The 18,109-nt window shown below is 39.5% G+C and overlaps 1 protein-coding gene across 7 annotated transcripts in view; it reads right to left on the bottom strand.

The window, feature by feature from the left end:
* nlgn3a (neuroligin 3a) overlaps window positions 1-11,345 on the bottom strand; it is a 138,840-nt gene extending 127,495 nt beyond the window's left edge. For 4 of the 7 annotated variants that reach the window (XM_088596858.1, XM_088596864.1, XM_088596865.1 and 1 more), the window contains exons 1-2: window positions 11,252-11,345; window positions 11,059-11,089 (exon numbers count right to left, since the gene is read on the bottom strand). The gene's annotated coding sequence lies outside the window, so the exon portion shown is untranslated. The other 3 variants (XM_088596859.1, XM_088596861.1, XM_088596863.1) reach the window with 3 other exon arrangements.
* Between the last annotated feature and the right edge of the window lie 6,764 nt (window positions 11,346-18,109).

Genomic DNA, 18,109 nt, shown 5'->3' with positions numbered 1-18,109 from the left:
GCTTCTCCAGAGGCCCAATATACTGTACGTGCACAGACAACATTTGGGGAACCATTTGGGGATCTCTCGTGGTCATGGAGACATTTTTGCACAAGTGGATTGGACTTTCCATTAGCCCACTCGCATCAGGTATAGACAGTTAAGGATCAATCTAGAATAAGCATAGTCTTGTGAGGGGGTTGCCCAATGGACACCGCGTTGCATTTCAAACATTTGAAAAAAACAAAATTCAGAAAGGCGAGTATGCAAAAAGATAGATGCATTTGAATAGGAATGGAATTTTTCATCTGTTTATTTCATTTTTCTTTTTTTTTTTGGTTTGTAAATCCACAGGGCAGCATCCTAGGGACTTTAATAGTGCTACTCTATCTTTTTTTTTTCGCTTAAAAGATATCATAATAATTAGAAAAAGGTGAAAGAGATACAGGACACACACAGGCAATCACACCTAACCAGCATGTCTTCAAGAGGGCAAGGAAACCGTAGCAGCTAGCACAACCCCACATGAACACTGGACAACATGCACACTCCACACAGACAGCCCTTAAACCAAAAGGGAACATGGGACTGCTGTGATGAAGTAGTATTAAGCACCACGCCACCACGCAGTTTGCAGCAAATGAACCTAAAGTTTAAATTAAAGTTAAGCTGAACTGTGCTTGTACTCAACATTCATCTCTGATGATTCTATTACAGACATATTTTTATCTGCCTTTTTTATCTTCAAAGGTACCTTATGTCTTCTGTGTCTAATGATCACATTAAAAGAATCTCATAACACTTTAGTTATCCCTTTCAATGAAAGATTTACAGATTTTTTTTCCTCCACTGAGCTTATCTAATGCACTCTAATGTACACTGCAGTACCCTGCACTCAAAGACACCCCTCTCCTCTGGAGCCCTGTCTCTCCTTTTGTGCATGATGAATTTTTAATTTATTTTCTTTTATAAGGAGAACAATCAAGGCAAGCTACTAACTGTCACTGCCTATTATAAGCCAATCTCTGATTTAAACACAGCCAAAACCTGGTGTTACAGCCTGAACTTTAGGAGAACAAAATGTGTAACAGACTCCTGTAGAATGGACATCATCAATCTCCGAAGATGAGCAGGAAGCATCAACGTCTGAGCCTGAGCACTGAGTCGAGTTCTGCTTGGACGGGATTCTGGGATTCTAATTTTCCTAATGTTTCTGTTGTACTTGCTTCATAACGAAATCTCCCTTCCTGTCTTCCATGTGGTGCTTTGAGGTTTCATAGTGTTAAGAAGGCTCTTTTTCTGCTGTCGTCCCTTTTAAAAACCGTGTCGCTAACTGCAGTACACACGTATGTGCCTTCTGTTGACATCAGCTGAAAACACATTAACACAGATTTAAAGTGAGCGTTTCAAAATGGCTCCATTTGCTATATCAGCCTGAAGAAGAGCTCAACAAAAACTGTTGAACCAGAGCGACTTGAATCTCTCAGGTTGCTTTTTCAATGCACTGTGAAGAGGAAACATCCTTGGGCTGTCTAAAAAAAATTGAAATGGTTGAAATCATGAGCTTTCCCATCTCTTTTCAAGTCCACTGTCTTTTTGCAGTTCCATACAATCACACACAATGGATCATGGGAGAACTACAGATTAATGCTGTATCGCTCTTCTTTAACAATGTGCAAATCAAAATAATTGCAGGTGTTACAAAATTCTGAATGTGTGGACTACAAAATACATATTTGGCTTAATCATACTTTGTGGTTCACAAAAAACAGGTTTACTTTTCATTTGTGGCATGAGCACTGAATTAAAGACAAACTGACAGTCTCATCTGCTTCTGTAAAAGACAGAAGAAAATGGCAAGACTGCTGAAATGTGTTCTTGTCCTACAGATCATAAATCCAGCTACCCTCTGTACTAAGATGGTAATGGCAGCTGGTTCCCCTGGGAAGTGTAAGTCTTTGGCTTCGTTAACATGAGTACAGGTTATTTTTTCAGACAAGGTCGGGAAATGCTGTCAGGTGAGATTTGGATTCTGTCTCCATGCTTTCTTGCAAAACGTAATGCACCAATTTTTAACCCGATTCTTTTGGGAAGAAGGCAGTATGCTCTTGATCCTTTCTTTCAAATTTTGGGATACATCTTTTCATGAGGTCAAAAAGGTCACTTTCTCACTACATCCTGCTCATTGAACAGATCACCTTTAAATCCAATTTAAGTCTGACGAAAGTATCAGTGATCTTTTCAATTTGACTTTAAGCTCCAAAGACTGATTGGGAGAAATCACTGAAATGTGCAATCAGCCCACTTTTTCCTGACATAAGGATTGTCTTAACTTACAAAAATAAAGCTCAAATCTTCACGAAACCACTAAAACAGCTCACAAGCCGATACTCACACTCAAGGTTGTAGAGTTCTACATTCAAAAGCTGCACCTAAGCGTGAGAAAACAAGAGCTTATTCTTCAATATCCAGGCTTTCGCAAAGAAAATTGGGGGTCAACGACAAAGCTAATACCTAGCTTAACCCAAGCACACCCCGATAATTAGATCTGCTGCAGCCAGGAGGGTGGAGCAGGGAAAGGACACAGAACTGGGAAGCTAGGCTCAGAGCCAATAAGCTTTCTCCACGAGACGAATATAACCAATCAGAATTTTTCTACAAAAAATGTAACTCATTAAAACTGCCTGATTTTCCTTTTTCATAGGTTCAAAACACACAAGACATTTGTGGATGCCACTCTTATCATGTTGCAAAATCGTCTGAAACTGACGTTTTCTGGCAAGTTTACATTCTGTTGAATCTATTTTAAAAGGCAACAGTGTGGGTTAGTGTCTACAAAAGGATGTAACAAGCACTTCACAGAAAGGAAAAGAAAAAAGTAAATTAGTCAGAAAGCACGAGACTTAAAATAAATAAAAAAGCAGACATGAACAGAGATGTTAGACTGTCCAATGATTCTTTTTCCAAGAATCAAGCAACATACAGGTACATGAAATAAAAACATCTACCCTTGCCCTTTGTGCATTTCAATTAACCAAACTGCAAGTGTCTGAAAAGTACTACAGGAAATTACAATCCCCAAATAAGCACAGCTCTTGCTTTATTAAGGCACAATCACACAAGTCACTTTCTTCCATTCGTATTTGCTTAACATTATAACGAAACCAACATCTAATACAGCTAACTCTCCAAGAGTATTAAAAAAAAGCAATCTACAATAATAAAGCTAATTATTCGCATTAGAAGTACATCAGTTACCTTGGGCATCAAGACAGCGTGGTGGTTGATATTACCAAGAACTTTCAGGGCAGCATACAATACCACTGTCAGGACATTTCAATATCCATTAAAGCTTCTGGTGTTTAAGGTCAAAACTGTTTGCTACTCAACCTTCCTTACCAGCAATGATGCTTTTTGTAATCTTGCCTTGCAGACAGTGTTTGCAGAAATCTTGCTCCTTTCTGCTTATTAAACCCTATTACCATCAAAAGTGGACGGATGGAGAATCATCATTCTAACATCAGCCTCTAAAAGCACTGAACTGAATAACTGAATAAATACCTTTCTGACCATGCACCACTCCAGGCAGAAGACAATTTACAGATAAACATTTGATAAAAATGCATTTCGTTTAAATAATGTAGAAGCAACTCACAGAGGAGGGCATTAGGAATTTCTGTGTTCAGGTGTTTGTGTCCTGATTTGGAGGGTGAAATGCATGAAATCCTTCAGTTTTATAACTCATCCATCAGAAAGCCACTTATACCTAATAGGGACTATTGGTGAGAGCAACCCAGAGCCTTCCCTAGAACCACAAGATGGGACTGTGCCCTGAACAGTGTGCTAATCTGTTGCAGTGCTCAAACACACAGGCGGAAAGGGATGATTTACAGACTCCAATGAACCTAGCATTTATGTCTTTAAAAGAGTGGGAGAAAGACATCCAGATAGGCAGGGAGCACACACAAGCTCCACACAGAAAGTCTATTCGTCCTGAATCAAGCTGAAGGACTGAAGAGCTGCAAGGCAGCAGTACTAACTGGCACGCCACCATTCTGCCATCAGCTTTATAAATGGAGCAAAAAAATATCTCACAAAGCCAGTGAGGTGGAAAACCCTGTTACATAACTATGTATTACCAAGAACATACTTTTTAAGGCAGAAAAAGCTAAGCCAGGTCTGACACCACTGTCATCCTCACTGACAGCTGAACAGGCTGTGCAGCTGCATATTCACTGGTGATAATATGAAATAATATTAACTTTCTCCCTATGTCTGTATATTAAAGTTATTACAGTCAAGGTGCTCCTGTCCACAAAGAGATAACTATTACACCTCTAGACCCTTCCATAGAATGTCTTTATATTTAAGCTAAATAGTTTCAGAGCTTCTCCATGCACTGTACTAATGCAATATCAGAGAGGCTTTCTAGAGCCTCTGGCTACAGAAATCAGTTTAATGAAGGCACGGCATTTGACATCATTTTATCCTGTGTCATTACATACACATGCTTTCAAGAATACGTTTCTTTTTAAATCCATCCTTAATATGACACGTAGAGTTAAACAGGTCTTTAATAAGCTGGGCTGCTTTGCTGCTTAAAATGACTGCAGTAAAGGATCATGCAGGTTTAACACTGTGTGGTGTTGAAAACCGATTGCCAGTCAATAGCCTCGAGTTAAATTGTGCCTGACTGCCCAAACCTTTACTTGTCCTCCTGGAGAACAGGCCCACAGCACACATGGCTCTTTAAACACAATACCACTGAGATCCACGTAACACTGGCACACTTACAAATTGAAACTATTTTTATATCTGGCGGAAGGAATGATCACATTGGATGGTTAATCACCAAGACATGACCTTACATTTTAAATCATGAACACAAATGCACCTCACAACTGGGCTTGATTTAAACAAATGGCAGCTATTAATGGAGTGAAGGGTGGAGTTATTTATGAAACATCAGTTGCAAATGTCAATATTAAATGCAAATGTTTAGCTGTCTGCTAATGTTTAACAACTGTCATGATTTGATAGACTAAAAACGTGTGGCATGTTTTAAATCATTTCAAAATAATGCACTCACAAGTTTCTATATGCATTACATCTTTTATCTACCAGAAATATTCTTATGGGTATAAACCTGCCATTGACTGTGACCAGCAAACGTATTAATGCACCCTTCAGTAATGGAAAACACTGGCATCATTGATAAAAATGGCAAGGGACTATATTTCTATATTGATTGCTAAATAGTCAGTAAGCATCTTTTCAGAATTAAATAACTCATCCAATAATAATAATTGCGTAATTTATTTGGTACACTGGATCCAGGTTACTGATACATTTTCAGATAGATTCGCTAACAAAGTATAAGGGACAGTAACCTGAAAATATTCTGCAATATGTTTTAAATTCTGTACACTGTAATTAGGAACTGAGATGTGAGCTTTTGTTACTTGGGAAAGCGCCAATGGCCGTCCTGCCTCACACATTCTTGTCCTACAGAAGATAAGGTGACTCAAGGAACTGATATATTACCTAAGATTTTATTATTCATAGTCTAAAAGCATGAGGGCACCCTGTTTCATTTTAATCCAATCCGCAAATGAATACAATTGACTTACGGTAGGTGTTTACAAGTCACAAGAGTGTGTTTACAAGTCACACTTTCAGATGTGTTTGATCCTCCACAATATACAGTTTCAACTCCTTTCGGTAATGAAATGAGTATGAAAGCCGAGTTAATGAATTAATCCATTTGCCCATCCATTGTTGGGAAGCTGCTCATTTTGATGAGAGCTCTTGCAGAACTGGAGCCTCACTCACTCAAGCCAGAGGGCACATGACTGTCCTGTACACGGCCATGGAGAAAGGGACAATTTAGGAAAGTCAGTCAACAAATCTGTTGAAAGTGGGGATAAATCTTAATATCTTTATACCCACAATACCTCTGGGTGACCAGGAATACGGAGTTTGTAGAAGACAGGTTGTCAAAGCACTCAGATCCCTATGAATAAGGATATAGTTTTATATATCCAGAGACTCTACCTAAGTGTTTAAAATGTGGATGACTAACAAAATCACAAAAAATGAGGGTGATATTTTTAGGCCTTAAAAAGTATCAACTGTATGCCCCGAAAGAACTGAGCACATCGCTGACCATGTCTGCACATGCAGGTAAGTGAATAAAGTTCAAGGCCAAAGTCTGTTAGAACAATCCATAGTTCCATTCTGGGAGATCAAATGGTTTCCCTAGCCTGCCAGTCTGGGGAGGCAGGAAGAAACTGGAGCAGCTGAGCAAGCCCCACGTGACCATGCAGCAAACATGAAACTCTGCACAAACAGAAGCTTGAGAATGGAAGACCAAGTGCCATCATGCTGTCCGAACAAATCAGTCCAACTGGCACATTTCAGATGTACTGTACTGTATGTCTTTCCAGAATCAATGAAGTTGTGCTGAAGAGCCCCAGTCTAACTGGTCTTGTACTGTAGGTCACCTGTTACTAAAGACTGGCCATACCTGCGTGTTACTGATGAATTAAGTAAGTGAACTGTTCAGTTAAGGGGCTGAAGAACGCTCATATTTTTCAGATCAAGCTTTATTATGCTCTTGGGGAAATTTTATAGCATGGTCCAGTGCAACAATTCAACAAGGAAGACAAACATTACCACCAGAGAAGAAGAACAATAGTGTTACAAGAGATAGGAGAATTACTTTCCATTGTTTGAGAGAGGAATTGCAGTGGGGACAAAAGATTTCCTGGGTCTATTACTTTTCTACCTGGGGACACATTTTGGTCCCAAATGATCTCTAAACTGCTTAGTTTAACAGCCTGCTTAATTGGTAGCAGTGAAATCGTTCGTAGTCTTTGGAAATTGATGATGTGTTAGTGACCTATAAAATCTGTTGGATTGGAGTGCAGGGTTGGAGACCTCTGTGCTAGTGTCAGTGTCAGCGAGTGGCTTTAAAATACAGAAGAACGTAAGAACAGTGAAACGAGAGGGGGTTATTTGACCTATCTAGCCTGGTTGGTAGTTAGTAGATAATTGATTCAACAATCTCACCCATCTGTTTCTGGATCAACTTCACTATTATTCAGCAGCTGAACAGCTAGTAGCCCGTTCCATACTCCAACAACACTTTGTGTAAAGACATGTCCTCCATTTCAATTTTTAAATGCACGTCTACGTGGTTTCCACTTGTGTTGTCTTGTTCTTGTTTAAGAGTTCAGTCTGAAGAAGTCTGCGGTCTTGTAATAACACTGTAGCAATAATGCAATAATGCATAATAACAGTGCTTTTTATTTCCACAGTTGCTGTGTCCGTCAAAACATTTTGCAAATTTTAAATACGATTTTTGCCCTTGACTGAAGACAAGACATACAGCAAGTGCCTTCTAAAAATGGGGATGGGGAAATTGAAGTTAAGGTGTTTTAATGCAATCGGCAACTTAAGTACTGGAGAAGCCTATACAGTATGTAATACAGAGTACATACAGTACCACAGGGATCCCCATCTCCTCTGTAGACTGGGAATTATACCCGGCTGTGTCACTACCCAAACAAAATTAAGAAACAAAAATAGTCGAAGAAATAAAACCATTTTATGACCCACCTGCAGTTGCTGTGGTTTTATGGGCAACTTGCAGCAAGCTTAGGGAAGTGCTAACACCACAGTTTTGTTTTTGAGCTTGGTCTATGAAAGTCAAGGTTTGCGAATATACAGGCGGGCTTTTATGTCATTTTCGATAAAGACATAAACGCTGTATTCAAAACAACGAGTTTGAAACCAGGTATTCAAACCAGACTTTTAAAGATCCATGCGCATCTTTTTTTAACATGTAACTGACCGCGTTTTACAACGTCTAGTCTCCCGACAGCCAGGTTTTATGCATTGCACACACAGGACGTGGAAAATGTGGATTTTTAATATTCAGTATATCTGACATCTAACTAGTACTTATGCAATACTCCAGCAATAATAGCTACCATAAAAGAGCACTGCTACAGTACCGTTCCGACAGAATAAACAACATGTATTTTGTTTTTTCACAAGGGGGTAACTGGAATCCTTATTCCACAAGAACAGCTCTTATACGGAAAACAAAAACGACATTACAGTATCTCCGAATTTGGGCTAATACAAGACCTAGTGGATTAAAAAATAAATGTGTAAGCCAATCCTCGCATATCTATGCAATTTATATGACTAAGGTTTATGCTGGATACGCAGACGAAAACATTAAGATGCCAAGTTTTAAGCAGAGTTTAACGTTTCTTCCGCACGTACAGTACAAAGACGTTCCTCGTTCGAAAACCTGTCTCGAAAACCTGATATCGTATTTAGCAAATATGGCAACGATGTCACACAAAGGGCAAAGGGTTTTCTGTATTTTGAAAGCGGTGATCCATCTCTCTTCATGTCACAAAAGAGCTATTTTATTAAACGTTTCAAAATATATCATTCAACGCACCTCTATATTTAGTAGATCTTACTGACAAAACAAGGTAGGGGTATAGCGCTCCAGGACGTCTTCAAAAGTAACCGATTTAAAAAAAAATTGAATTCGCGCCTGCTAGCAATTACGTGTGGGAACAACAGGATTCTGTGTAAGTGTTTTTCTCGACTTGCAGAAACCAAAGGCAAATGTTCGGCACAATGAACTACTGAGTTCAAAACTCAACTTGCGTGTAGCGCGGTTTAGCAAAGGCTCGCTGGAGCTTCACAAAGTGAAGCTGGGAAGACTTCCTCTCTGAATCGGGCTTGTGTGGAGCAGAGGGGACCCTGAAAGAGACCAGTCTACGAGACAGGAATGCGAATGAAACTAAAAGACAAAACAATCTAAGTGCACCGCCAAGGAAATTCCTGCGCTGAAGGCAGAATGAGCCGCACTTCATTAAAAACACAGAAGTCACCAGATCCAAACTGGGAGAGAAGGCTGTATGAATGCCTTGCCTTTAAAAGGGGGGGATTTCTTTCATCAAATATTACCGTAGTGGTAACTGGAGATCGTGATTCTAAATGTCCGGCATTGTTCCACAGAGAGGGCAATTTTCTAAAAATAAAAAACCAGCAACTATAAATTGACGAGCCCAAATCGCGAGTTTTGATTCATCCCTTGGTCGCCCAAGGTTTTCGCGTTGATGACATATAAAGAATTCCTCTTTAATGTTTCAGCTCAACTGGCACAATTGCTTATTCACAAAATCACCATGACAACTCCGAGGCCGACAATGTTTCTCCCCTCTTCTCTTTGCAATTCAATTCCTTCTGTTAATTCTTTCTCCCACTGTTCTAATGACAGTGTAACCTTTTCAATGCCGGAAAGCACCGTGCACAACAGCTTTCATCTAATAAATTGCTACTTGAACAGATCCGTTCGTGTCTTAAATGCTAATTTGGTTAAAAACAACAGAACAACAGGACACCGAAGAAGAAAAATCATGAGCAGGGCTGTATGTGGAAAAAAAATATGTATTTATTTATTCATCAGCTTTGGTTTTTCGATCATAAAACTGAAAATCTCACCATGTAACAACAATAAACTTTATTTTTACGACGGATCGTTCAAATCGACATGTTTTGTCACACGGGCTATATTTCCTAATGCAGAGAACGTACTGTAGCATAATCGCCGAAAACGCTTGATTTCACAACAGGTGTTACAGTTCCAAGCCCTTTAAACATTTTGCCACGGAATACAACCTTCACGTCCGCAATGCAAATAAAACTGTGAAAATGCAACATCACTGGAATAGTGTTCGGGAGTAGATCAGCAGACGAATTATCACACCAATTTTGGAAGAACGATCAGTTTGCTGCTGGTCAGCAGAGTGCTACAGACATAAACGGCGTCTCGGATGCAGCATTCGCTACCTTTCTCGCTGTACAGCAGTATCTTCTGGAGCTAAGCTAGGCGATCATTCACTTAGCGTGACACAGAGGCTATAATTCTCCCGGACAGCGTAAAGCGCATTTCTTGCCCTTGCACAAACACACAGTGCCATTTTTTAAACAACATTCAGGAAAGACACTTCATATTTTGAGAAAGATGAGCCACTCGTTCGCCACCGTTCTCCCTACCCAACAGAGACTGTAGACGGGAAATTGGGGGGGGGGGGATTTCGGAACCAAGTTAATTCACGACATATAACTACAGCCATGTTTGTTCAATAAACTGCTACCGTATGAACCCTAATTGCGGAAGCTAACGGCTTAACAAATTACGTAGAACAGGTTTTGTATTTACTCGCTCTACTTTTACTATCGACTATAAAGCTTATGCTGCACTGCCACCTCAACACGAAGGGTGTCTGCCACATCTTTTATACAGTATATTGCAGCCACAGAAGCGCGCTTTTAATTGCCATCCAAAATCTTCGGTCTCGTTATTTTGACCAGCAAGCTTTAGAAACGCGTCTAATAGTGAAAATCTGCCCTTTAAAAATAAGTTATTTATCAAACTAAATCACCGTCCTAAATGTATACGTCTCATTCGTCTGTAACCTACCTGTCCTGAAAATCTATCCAAAAGAAGGTAAAACCGCAACGATTTCACCGAGCTCGGGGAACGCACTTTTCCACGCTTCCTGTATCAACCCAATTTGCACGACATTCGATAAGTTAGAGATAATCAAGGTAAAAGACTGGGGGTAGGGAGTAAAGAGATGGAGCAAAAGGATTAATGAGTGTTATTTGCATTTTGATTGAAAGTAAGTTTGGAAAAGTAGCACAATAATAATTCGTCTTTCTGAGTCTTTTCTTTAACGTTCTGATAAATCAGAAACGAATCAATGGGCGTTCAACACAGCAGATACATTTTATGACCTCACAACAGTTCAAAAGTGTAAACAATTTGTCGCGGAAAAGAAAAACAAAAAGATGTCCGATTAAAATCCAGACTGTTTTCCCGACTGACAGAGATCCCCAAAAGGTCTTTCTTAATGTCACCGTGTAACCGCTCAAATTACACTAGCAATGCGCTTCCAGATTAGCATCTAGTTTTGACCGTTTCCCTGCATATTGCTCGTTAACACATCCTGAAACAAAAAAGCAGACGGAAATACGACTCACCTGCTTTGGCGAACTATCATATCCCCCATTCCTGATGGAATTAGAAAAAGCCACGTTATTATTTTATTTTAGGAAAATATAGTGATATTTCTTAATGATTTTCCGTAAAAGCTTTTTACTGTCCTCTTTATTCTGACACTTTTCTACACGGTTATCCTTTTTATGCTTGTCCCGTCCATATATTTTATTTTACCTCCTTTTTTTAATCTCCGGGTACAATCCTCCGTAGTGATGCATGCCCTGTCTTGCCCATCCGTGAGGTCCCAGTGTGTGTGCGCGCAGCTCGGTCGTCGAGCAAAGTCGGGGGCGCCCATAGAGACGCGCGTTCCTAAGCAACCAGGGGTACGCGCATCCCTGTTCACGGTGCTTAACTGTTGAAGAACCCAAGGAAAAGCCATAAACTAGAATTATAGAAGTCCATTCGTTTGTTTTGCAGTTTGTCGTGCATGTTACACGAAATGTCTTGTAGAGAACGAAACCCTGGCAAACCATGCACTTTCTTTTAAATATTAATTCGAGGATAATCATTTTTTCTATCGCTCCTGATATTTTAGGTTGAACCTGAAATGTATTTCATGGTATTTTTATTTCAGTAATGTCAGTGGATTGATGAATATTGCACTGTTGCCCTCCACTGTTGTCTTTTTCAGTCTTCTCCGCTCGTACACAGCCGCATCACGTTTATAGTCCCGTATACTGTATATTCCCTCCCATCACAGATAAGAAAATTAGGCAATTACATACTATTGGGCATATCTTTGGAGGAAGAAACAAGTTAAATATATAAACATGCCTTTTCAGTTGAAGAAAAAGTTTAGAAAGAATCAGTATTGATGAGTGCATTTGAAACCACGATAAAAGTAAAATGTACACAATAACTTGTAAAACTTCCAATTTACATCACAATATAGACTAAACGTGCAGGTACTGCATGTGCAGCATCATATTCAGAACGAGGCAATAAAACTTCCAGCGATGAGAGGCGGCCCTAGTACATTGTAAACAAGCAGACTTGTGAATACTGTACATCTCTTCTAATCCAACAGAAATGTTGCTCTCGACTTTGAGACGATTGTGCCAACAAATACTACTCACCTGTTAACTTTGCATGCAGATCATGTCGAAACATTTCTGGGGTGAAATGTCCTCTGCACAACCTGTAATTATTCGCTTGCACGTCATTACAGTGACTAGTGAGCAGGAAGGGCCGAATTACAATTTGTGCAAACTCTCACTCTTGGTGGCAAGACCAGCAGTCTGCGCCAACATGGCAACTTTGTAGTTTTTTTCTATGCCATTAATGAATTTATTTTGCTACTGAGATTTAAGAGAAATTGGGACTGCAGATCCCCTTTAAGAGTATAGAAGGAATTTATTTGCATGGACAATATTATCTGTACCTTAATGTACTGTATAGCTGAGAGGCTGGTCATTGGGAGTTGTGGCTGTTTTAGTGATCATAGAGATCCTGACATTTGCCAGATTGTTCAGTATAGCAGAAGAGAAAAGGCCGAAAAGTTGGAAGAGTTAGAAGTTGCTTTTCTAATGCAATGACTGGTATCCTGAACAGTGCCCTGGTAGCGTAATTTAATTCTCTGTCTGAATTATGTGTATCTCTCCAATTAAATACCTGTGAAATTGGATTTGAAATTGGAAAAGTATCTCTTTCATTTATTTTAGAGGCCCTAAATTGATGCCAAACTACAGATTATTATTATTATTTCTTCTGTTCTCCCATGCCTACGGACAGACATATTCAGGGTTCGCTGGAAATTCATTCAGCCTCTTTTCTTGCTTTGATGGCTTCAGAATGAAGCACAGTACAGAAAGCATGATAAGCACAATTAAACTGATAATATACCAATTATATGAAAATCTCCAAAGCCTGTTTATGATGAAAAATACATACATATATGCACCACCAAATAAGATATTTCTCAATAAACAAATTCAATACTAGCTGAGACAGCGTAGTAATGTTCCCCATGCTCTTGAGACAAAAAAGGAAATAGCAAGTTTTCTATATTGTTGCCTCACTGCTGGTATTGATAATCGTAGCATTTCCCAACTTGTTTATTGCCTGTTGGTTTTGCAACAAATTGCCGTAAAGCCTTCGAGAATAAGCTTTGTTGAAAAAGTAAGACCACAAAGTATCCGATGCTGCAGGTTGCAGGCTGCAGTTGCAAGTCTCATGTTCTTATAGCAGTGGCCTGCAAGATGCCCGCTGAATGAAACATGCCATTTTACTGGTGCACAAAAGAATGCAATGCCATAATTCAAACACAGATAAAAAAACAAAGAATGTGTGAACAACAATATGGATAAAAGAAAGTGACTAGAAATCAGCAGAAATGCAATGACACGGGACCAACAATAGTTCTACAACAGAACTATCTTATATTTTATTCGAACAGCTATTAACCTGAACCTATATTTGAACAATTCATAGTATATTTCACTTTAAATATATATCTTATTATCCATGTTTCTTGTTTGCTAACGGGTTTATATTGTGTTTAATGGGTTGTGTATTGTGTTATGTCTTTTACCTGCCAGCCAAGCAAATTTCCCATCTGGAACAATAAAAGTATAGTAAGACCTACTGTAAATACGTTTAGGGGAATATCAGTAAACCTGCAAGAATTCATCTTGAGGTTGCCTAGGAATTGACAGTTAATATGTCAATATGTTTGCAGTATTAACTATTTTGATGCATACAATTTAGAAAATATTTTTAATGATATTCTAAATTAATCTGATTATATAAACATCATCCTATGCACTATGTCAGTACAATCCATACAACTGTAATCTGTCTTCCATCACTGGTTACACTGTGATATGACATTTGATGCCTAGACAAGGCACATCAAACACGCTACAGTATATACTCAAATACTACATGTGAATTTACATATTTATTGTTTCTGAGTTGTTGGAGTGTTTACATGAATGTTAAATATTCAGGCAGCACGGTCCCCATCTACTTCTCTATGTCTGATCTGGTTTGCTGTGTCCACCCTACAGCTACCTCCTCCAGGTCCTATCTCTTGGGCTGTCCAGCTAATTCCCACTGTTGCAAGGCAAGAGGGTGTTTCTCAGATAAACTCGTCTGATACAGAGTCCAAGGTAAACACGTGAGTGAATTATTATTGATTTCGGGAAACGGATGCTGGTACGCAGGTTCCTGTGTGGCCCTCAGCTCTGGAGCAGACAGCCCAGCCCTGTGCTTCAGAAAAACAGGTCTTCCACATGGACTCTTAGAGTGACAGCAATGTCTTCATTCCATTAATATAAAAATACAGAAAAGGAGTAATCGTTTCCATATTATTCAAGCCGATCCATATGAATCAATTTGAAGATAAAAGTTAGTTTTTTTCTAAAGATAATGCGAATGGATACGTTTTAAAACTCAAGCCAATCAGCCCCCCTCTCTGCTTGCTACAGGAGTGATGGAGGTCAGCGACATACTGTAGAATGACAGAACAGTAATGTTGACCAGACTTTGCTTAGTCTCTACTATTATGTGCAGAGTAGCTCCTCTTGATCCCTGCTTTTAGGCTGTAAAGGACTTTAGTTCTTCCCTCATAGCCCTGCCACAACTCTAAGCAATAAATTCTGCACCTTTGGGACTTCAAGGGCCAAGGGTGCAATCCAGCGTTCAATGCCTATGATATAGCACTGTATGTGCTAATGCCCAAGCCCCAGAATCGATTTTGACGATTAATCATGCCAATAATAATGATATTATTACTACTAATAATATTTACACTCTTGACCAAGATCCATCTCTAATACTACAGAATAGGAGGAGTAGAGCTCTGTCAATATTCTGTTAATCTGTTACAGATTATAAATAATTTATTAATGGGCACTGTAGCCCCTGAACTAAAATGCTCCATATTTATTGGGAAATTGCAACAACATTAAAAAAGCAAGGTGCACTGTTGTAGCACCGCACAAAAGTGTACATGTGCCACAAAAATATTTCCTACAGTATGGCACATTGAATTCTCTCTGTGCTGTTTTTTTTTCCTTTAGCATATGTTTACCACTTGTTTTTCATATTCCTTCTACGCAGAAATGTATCAGACTAACGACACCATCCAGAAAAGTCTCCCTTTGAATGCCAGAATAATAACAAACAGTGGGCTAATAGCAGCTTTATAACCATACAAGTTTGAGTTACTGCCATTTAGGTCCTGTGCAAATGTGCCACCACATCAGAAGCTCACCCAGATGACTTTGATGATAAACCCGTTACCTGCTCCTTTGCAGATGACTTTAATATGCATACTTGCTTTGGTGAATGATTACAAATGGCTTGAAGGAGGAGATGCCACATACTGTAGGATGTCTCTAGTCTCTATTTATTCTCTTCTTCGAACGGAGAAACCTGAAAGTTCCTGGAAGGGCTTGGGGAAGAATACACACAATATAGTGGCATTTTGTCAAAGGCTCAGAGCCACGGGGGGGAAGGCAGTTTTCAATGGTCTGCTGGAGACGATTACCTCGTTTCTTTGAGATATTGAGCTGGAGAGGTAGGGCAAGACTCCACTCTGGGGATTTAGAATGGTTAATGTCTTTTTGCAATGAAGGATCTGAGTAAACAAAACAAATGTACCCGAAGGCAAAAAAAAAATGAACCTTTGAATCAAAAGTGAGACATTAATCAGAGGACCCAAGTGGGAACAACCGTGTGGCCTCAACAATCCAAAAAAAAACAAACAGGAGTGGTTTTCCCTGGGAGGATGTCGAGAAAGAAAATATTGTTCTCTCTGAAGAACACCGCTGCCCCTCTCCAGTTCACCTGGACGATCCACAGAAATACTGGAAGAATGTTCTCTGGACAGATGAGTCAAAAGTTAAACATTGTGGTCATTATGAAAAGTAATGTTTTGTGTGAACAGAAGACCCTCATCCTGACCGTCAAGCATGGAGGTGGTAGCACCATGGTTTGGTGCTGCTTAGCTGCCTCAGGAGCTCTGTGGCTTGCCGTCATTGTCAAAAACCATAATTTAGATGTTTTATCAGCAAATGCAGGAGGAGAATGTCAAACTGTCTATTTGTCAGCTGAAAAGGACTAATGACAGCTGTTCATGCAAGGACATTTTCAAATGTAACCAACATGAAGCAGTTCTGTGAGGAAAAATGGGCTGAAATTCTTAAAATCCAATGCGAGGGACTGAAAAGCAATTATAGGAAACCTCTAACTGAAGTCATTGCCACACATACTTATTGATTTCAGGTTCTTCACTGTTGAATCATTTTAATAATTAAATAATTCCAATGTATTGTATGTCTTTCTGCATATTTAATCAGGTTATCATAAGCTTTTGTTTAAACCTTTAGGAAGATCTATTTATGTGTTAGGTCTAATATAATCAAGAATAAGTCTAACCTAGAGGGTTCACAAACCTTTGCACATTGACTGTTTTTTCTAACCCGACACTTAGATATTATTCTTTAAATAAAAAAGGATTGACTTTTATTTCATATAATTCATATATAATTAGTAGTTGGATGGTCTGAAATAATGATCCAGCTAAATATTTCTAAAATTAACTTACAGTAATGACCCTTTTTTTTGCGCTCAAAGGATGAATATAGTTCACCTTAAATCAGAGAAGGGTGACTCACTGTGCCAACAACTACGGGGAGGTGTTTCTGTGAAAAAGGCAGGGGAAGTATCTGAAGCAATGAGCTAACACTAGAAGTGAAAATGTGACGGACAAATTAAAGAACACAAAAAAGGCAGAAATGAGAGGAGAGCAGTAGGTCTCTCTTGCTCATTTGGCAGTTAGCAGCTAATTGATCAGAGGAACTCATCCAGCTGATTTTTTTAAGAGAGACAAGATATCAGCTCTAACGCTAAGTAGCCTTTTCCATATTCCCACAACCACATTCTATTCACAGTAAAGGAGAAAGAGAAAGTAGTTGAAGATATAAAAAATCCCAGCCAAAGACAGCACTCCTCCTGTTTTCCTGATGCCCAGATGATGGCACTGGAGCAGGGAGCTCTTTTAACATCTGGAGCTCTTGCTATTAATCCTGTAATCTCTTAAAGGCAGGTACCTCTCACCACTGTACTGTACTGCTGCATCTCCATCAAGCCTTACAGCGCCTCCCTTTGTTAGGAGGTTGAATTATATACAGATTGCTCTTCCTTCAGAAGCCTTAAATGCCATTTCTTATGCCACCCTCCAAAACTTGGTCTTTGGTCCATTCAGCAAATCAAAGAAAGTTAGGGTTTGAAAAACAGGAGATGCAATATACGAACTCAAAGTCATAATTTTAACACCATCTGTCCCATGTGCCACAGAGTAACCTGATCTTTACGGCATGTCCAGACAAAGTTGGAGCATCTACTGAACTGTAGCTTGCCTGGTGGTTGATCGATTCAAGGGTCACACCAAGCCGCTTCTTGAAAGAAGCCATGTTGTGGTTTTAGAAACATGGCTGAGGAGCTTGTTCCTGACACCCACAACCCTCTAAATTCAAGCAGGTACCCGTTCTTGTTTTGTACTGCGCCTGCCTGCTGTTAATAAAGAGAAATTCCCCTGACTTCCTGCACTGTCCCTTTGCTTGTAGTACTGTCTGAGATATGTCTGTAGCTTGAGGAGGAACTATGGAGGGGTTTATTTCTGCTGTGGAGGAAGAATAAAGCTGATGGTGACCTGCTGCAGACACGCAAGGGACAGAGGATAATGATGTGCCTGGAGCAGACAATAAATCCGGTTGCAGAAAATAAATCAGCCATCCAGACAACAATAAGTGTTGTGACAGCAGCACTTGCCTCAAGAAAATATTACACTTCTGCATGGGAAAAAAAATCACCAAAGTAAAGGAAGCATTAAGAAAAGGCAGAGGAATGGAGTGCCTCAGTTTCTGCTGACACCAGGTTGATCACTCTTAGTTGAGTTTGCCATTTGAGCAAATCACTTCAATACATAGAGTACACCTTGCTCAAAGAGCACAGGCTGCAATGCACTGGGAGGAGTATGAGCAGGTACTCGTACACACTAGGAACAGATTCTGTCTGCCCTGCTCT

The sequence above is a fragment of the Lepisosteus platostomus genome, chromosome 10, assembly GCF_059453375.1.
Source record: "Lepisosteus platostomus isolate fLepPlt1 chromosome 10, fLepPlt1.hap1, whole genome shotgun sequence".
Classification (NCBI taxonomy): Eukaryota; Metazoa; Chordata; class Actinopteri; order Semionotiformes; family Lepisosteidae; genus Lepisosteus; species Lepisosteus platostomus.
The sequence above is the reverse complement of the archived record's forward strand: the minus strand, read 5'-3'. Positions and strand labels throughout refer to the sequence as shown.